This window comes from Bos mutus, chromosome 9, assembly GCF_027580195.1.
Source record: "Bos mutus isolate GX-2022 chromosome 9, NWIPB_WYAK_1.1, whole genome shotgun sequence".
Taxonomy (NCBI): domain Eukaryota; kingdom Metazoa; phylum Chordata; class Mammalia; order Artiodactyla; family Bovidae; genus Bos; species Bos mutus.
The window spans coordinates 61,031,696-61,037,455 of NC_091625.1; the positions used below are offsets into that span (position 1 = coordinate 61,031,696).

Below are 5,760 nucleotides of genomic sequence, written 5' to 3' on the forward strand. Positions count from 1 at the left end.
AACCTCCAGAGCTATCTGAGGGCAGTCCACACCTGTAGTATAAACATACTCTCCATCAGTGGATTCATTAAAATATTCAGTCCTCACTTTCAGATCTGCAGATGTCATCATGAAATGGCATTTGGGTCAACGCTGAGAATATTAGGTTTGGGATTTATTTTAAAAGATAAATTGAAAAACCAACTTCAGGTGTAGTACACCATGTTGAATCTAAACTGACCAGGTTTATGATGGCGAGTGCCGTGTAGTCCACTTAGCCCAAGGTGTCTCACATTAAATGTGCCTATTAATAACCTGCAGACCCTGTTAAAATGCAGATTCTCATTTGGTAGGTTTGGGAGGGGACCTTGGCTTATGTGTTTCTTTCATCCTTTTTAAGAAATATTTATTTGGCTGAGCTGCATCTTAGCTGTGGCAGGTGGGATCTTAGTTCCCTAATTAGGAACTGAACCAGGTCCCCTGCATTGGGAATGCAGACTGTTAGCCACTGGACTGCCAGGAATGTTCCAGGATTATGTGTTTCTAACATGTGGCCTGGAGATGTCAGTGCTGCTGGCCTGCAGACCACATCTTAAGTAGGGAGGCCCTAGGGACCCCTCCCTCATAACTTAAAGTCAAGCTCAGATATTGCCTCCCCTTTGTGACTTTCCCTTACATCCTCTCCCTTTCCAAAGCATAACTTATCTTTAACTCTTCTATATTTCCAAAGCATGTTATATATTTGTACACTGAGGCATTTCCTTGATGTTGTGATTATTCTCCTTAATCCATGCTTCCCAGGCCTGGGTTAGTCACCTGGCAAGCTGTTGAGAAACTCTCAGTACCCAAGCCCCACCCCCAGAGTTCATGATTTTCTTATAATCCCAACTTTTTTTGGTGGGTTGTTTTAATAACAGAAACTCTTTTTAAAAGGCTAGTACCAAGTCTGAAATAGATTTTGGGGGGAGAGTTTTGCATGGTTTTCAAACTGTGTTCCCTGGAACCCAAGAGGTTCTCTCGGGGAGGGGTGGGGTGTGCTTCAGGGTCTGCTCTGGGAGTGAGATGCTGCAGTAGGGTTTAGAGGAGGTAAGAGGTGAAAATGGCAAGATACAGGCCAGAAACAGAACTGGAACTTCTGGCCCCCAAACCTTTTCACTTTTATGGTTTCCCACAAGAAAGCTGTGCGGTCTGAGACACAAAGGGCCCAAGGGAATTTTACATCTTCTCCTATCAACATTCCTTAATCCAGAAGGTACCTGGCCTCCTGGTATGGGTGGAATGGAGGCCAGAGGTGAGAGTAACAGGCAGGCAGGTACTACCAGGTAGAGCTTTGGTTTTCTGCTCCAACATTGGATTTGCCCAAACTGCTTGAAGGAAGATTTTAGACCCAGGTCCTGGTCCTCTGGTTGCCAACCTCTTCTGACCTCCTGCCTTTACCTAGTTCCTCCTTCCTGTCACCTTTCCTTTCCCCAGAGGGCACCCCTCCTCTGCACCCAGTAGGAAGCTGGCAGCTGCGGCCCCGTATTTCCAATTACCCACCACGTCCAGGCTGCCGTGGCCTTGAAGGCTGCAGAGCGTGGCCATGAACCTCTCTCCTTCCTCCTGAGAGCAGAGAGAGTGTATGTGAGTGAAATCTGCAGCAGCGGATGTAATCACAAGTGTAACAAGCCTTACAGTGTCAGCTCCGAGGGGCAGGGCTTTTGTCTAGCTTCTCAGCTGCTGTATTCCAGGGTACATAACAGTGTTGGCACATGCTATTTGCTCAGTAATTTTGATGGAAAGAAGGAATGAAAGCTAGTTTTTAAACTGAAGCATAATTGATTTACAATGTTTTATTAGTCGCACAGAGTCGGACACGACTGAAGCGACTTAGCAGCAGCAGCAGCGTACAGCAAAGTAATTCAGCTATACATAAAAAATATGAATTTTCTTGTCGTCCTTGAGCAGGGGCCATGCTAACCTCTGTATTGTTCTGATTTTAGTATATATGCGCCAAAGTGAGCACTAAAGCTACCGTTCATAAGTGCTCACTACGCACTAGACACTGTGCTACGTATAGATATAGAAATTTCTTCTCTCCAAAATCTCAGGCTTTGTATTTTTTATTTTAATTTCAGTTACCCTTGACTATCGTCTTTTATATTGAAATGTTGGAGAAGAAGGAGATAGTTGTACTTCATCTATTATTGTAAAGATGTCCCCAAACTAAGATATTTTCCTCATAGTTGCATCTTTTACATGTAAGGACCCATGTATGATTTTTACCAAAATTTTTTTTACACTCTGCTGTTTGTAGAGAAATTGCTTCAAAGGTACTGCATTATAGTTTTGTAATTAGAAAAAAAGATGCCTTATCTTTTTATCTAATTTCTTTTCTTTTTATCTTTCACTTATTCATGTTCAGTATGGAGGCAGGAAGCTAGATATGAAGTGAATGCATTTTGCCAGTCATGTGACCTTGAGTAATTTAATTAATCTCTCTGAGTTTTAATCTCTGTACCTGAAAAAAAAAAAGAGGATAATTCTGGCCTCTTAGTGTGGATGGGAGGAATGAGTTAGAGGGTCTGAAGTATTCAGTTCAGAAAATTTAAAAATAGACAAAGGGGAGAAGGAAGGGGCTGAGGAGGAAGAAGAAGGAAAAGAGAGGGGAGAAGGAGAGGACGAGCCAACTTTTAATTTTGCCAAGTGAAAATATTTGAAACCACACCCACAAACCAATCTATAATTGCATCTATAACTGCAATCATTTCTAGTGCTGTTGTTCAGCTGTGTCTGACTCTTTTCGACTCTATGGACCGTAGCCTGCCAGGCTCTTCTGTTCATGGGATTCTCCGGGCAAGAATACTGGAGTGAATTGCCATTTCCTCCTGCAAGGGATTTTCCCAACCCAGGGATTGAACCTGTGTCTCCTACATTGGCAGGTGGATTCTTTACCACCTAGAAAGCCCACAATCATTTCTAAATCAAGAACAAAAATTTTCACACTGAAAATGTAGGAAGACGTGATCTCAGAATATAAAATCCTTCTAGTCTGCTCTTTACCCTGACATTTTCATCAAAAGAACAGATGAAAACTGTCATGGACCAGCTGGAGTGTTGGGAGGCCAACTTTCCAGGGAACTGTCCCACCCTTCATTTTGCAGATAAAAAGACAGACCCAGAGAGCCTGAGTAACAGGCTTTATGTCAGATGGCTAGTTATTAAATAAAAAGTAATACCCTAATATGGACAAAAGTATCTTGTCCAGATACCCTAAATTAGTTAGTATCCATCAGACTACGCAAAACTGGTGGCAACATGTGACCTAGGTTGAGGCTTGTCCTTTTGGCTCCAGAATTCATCCTCTCAGCCCTCTGATGCCCTGGGATACCTGTGAACACCCCGATCCTGGTACTACATGGGTTCTCTCTGAAGCTGGAATGAGATGGCCCAGCTCTCAGGATTCTTCGCTGAATCTTGCTATTCGTTGAGCATCATGGAGTATGTTTCTGGCCTCAGGAAAACTCCTTTGAAAAAATTCTCTTCATGTCATGGAATACCTTCCCAGTTGCATTTGTTCTCAGTGACTTGCTGTTTCCATTAGACTCAGTTACCACTGAAAGAACAAGGGCTTCAGAAGAAAGCAGTCTGGAAGAGGCAGTCCAGACAGTACATCAGCTCTCTCCATATAGACCTCAGGGACGGGAAACTTTCTAGCTCACCACATACAGCCCTAGAGTGTGGCCCTTGACCTCATGGTTCAAGACAGTGACAGGAGCTTGAGCCATCATTGTTTTTTCAAATTTTTTAAAATTATTTTTTCTAGTCCTGCCACATGACATGTGGGATCCTAGTTTCCCGACCAGGGATCAAACCCATGCCCCCTGCAGTGGAAGCATGGCATCTTAACCGCTGGACCACCAGCCATCATTTCTGCCACTGGAGAAGCAGGATGCTTAAGGGGATGAAGGGGAAAGGGAGTGTGCCTGTAATCTTTCAAGGAAAGTTCCAGGAGGTTGTCACACATTTCCCACTGGACAGAACTTGGTCCCTGGGCCACATCTACCTGCAAAGAATGCTGGGAAATATATTTATTCTGAATAGGCATATACCTAACCCACAAAGAGGAAATGCTGAAAGAAAGGGAAAACACAGAGTATAGGATAGAGCAGTTCCTGCCATACCACCAAATAGCGCACTCCCTTGTTCCCATGTGCTGTGCTAAGTGGCTTCAGCCGTGTCTGACTCTCTGACACTATGGACTGTAGCCTGCCAGGCTCCTCTGTCCATAGGATTCTTCAGGCAAGAACACTGGAGTGGGTTGCCATGCCCTCCTCCGGGGATCTTCCTGAAGCACCAGTGAAGAACTATAGGGAAGCTCCTCTCTAAGCACATGTATGGCTGATGCATCCGCTCTCCCTGCCTCTCACGCATACTCCTTCCTGTTATATCTCAAATGTGAAGCAGACGGTTAGAGAGAAATGAGTCTTTCTAATGTACTATGGTGATGTCTAGAGCTTCAGCTACAACTAAGCTCAGGGAGACGTGGAATGTTTCTGAGCCTGGAAATAGGACCCGAGCAGTGAGTGCCCATTGTTGTTTATTTTGGGGGAGAGAGGAGTTCTCCCTTTCCCGCCAACTCTGCCAATTAGGAGAGAAAGCAGTGGGGTCAGGAAATCTAGGGCAATTCTCCTTGGGGTAGACTGTGGAGTCCCAAAGATTCCGCTCCCACCAGCTGCCCCACTTGTTTGGTGATTGCTCCCTGAGCTGCTCTCTCCAGAGGACAAGCTGGCCTGTAATCGCCACCCTCGAGAGGAAGTTTGATTACCACATTCAAGAGGGCAGGACATGGTCTCCGTAGTGAGTCATCACCTTACTTGTTTTCCCAGGCGCATGCAGGATTTGCACCAGTCACCCCCATTCTCACCACCACAATAGTGCCTCGTTTTGAGATATCTTGCTGGCCGAGGGGATGTAAATGTGACCACAGGGGAGAAGAGAGGTTCTTCTGAGTTTGAATATTTTTTAAAAATTAAGTCAGTAGGCAAATATGATATATATATGTATTGAAAACAAGAAGAATATCAGAGTGAGATCGGATAGGTGGAGTTTACTGTTCTGGAGTGGCTTTCTTCACTAAAGAATAAAGACTGCATTTAAAAACAACGTTGTAAATTAACAATGGGTCCCTAAATGAGTTAGTAATCTGGACTGCTTGATTCAAGATATTGCTCACCTTAATGTTGTAGCGTCCAAGAACAAAGGAATCTTTTATTTTCTACCACGTTATGCTGCTCTTGTCTACCGAATGTTAGTCAATAGTCTGTATGAAGTGTTGTTGTTCAGTTGCTCAGTTGTGTCTGACTCTTTGTAACCCCATGGACTGCAGCACTCCAGGCTTCCCTGTCCTTCACCATCTCCCAGAGTTTGCTCAAACTCATGTCCATTGAGTCAGTGATGCCACTCAACCATTTTGTCTGCATGAACATGGGCATCTAAATAGTTGGCATGCTTTTTACTGAGTCCAAGCTCACTCTGCTTGCCTCAAGATGGTCCAAGAATCCAAGACAAAGTGTTGGGACAAGGAAGGGACTTTATTCAGGAGTCAGCTGACCAAGAAGATGGCAGGTAGCGCCTCAAAATAATCATCTTGTTGGGACTTGGTTGCCAGGTTCTTTTTTGGATGTGTTAGTTTCACTTCCTTACCATCCTTCAAAAGTGGGCAGCTCAGGCTATCTCCCTGAGGCAGGCCATTATGTTTACCTGCAATAACAAAGCCTTGGTGGCTCAGTCAGTAAGGAA

The 5,760-nt window shown here is 44.3% G+C and overlaps 1 pseudogene; it reads right to left on the minus strand.

Annotated features, from left to right (window-relative positions):
• Positions 1-1,893: 1,893 nt before the first annotated feature.
• LOC138989296 (U6 spliceosomal RNA) lies at positions 1,894-1,984 on the minus strand (annotated as a pseudogene).
• Positions 1,985-5,760: the final 3,776 nt, after the last annotated feature.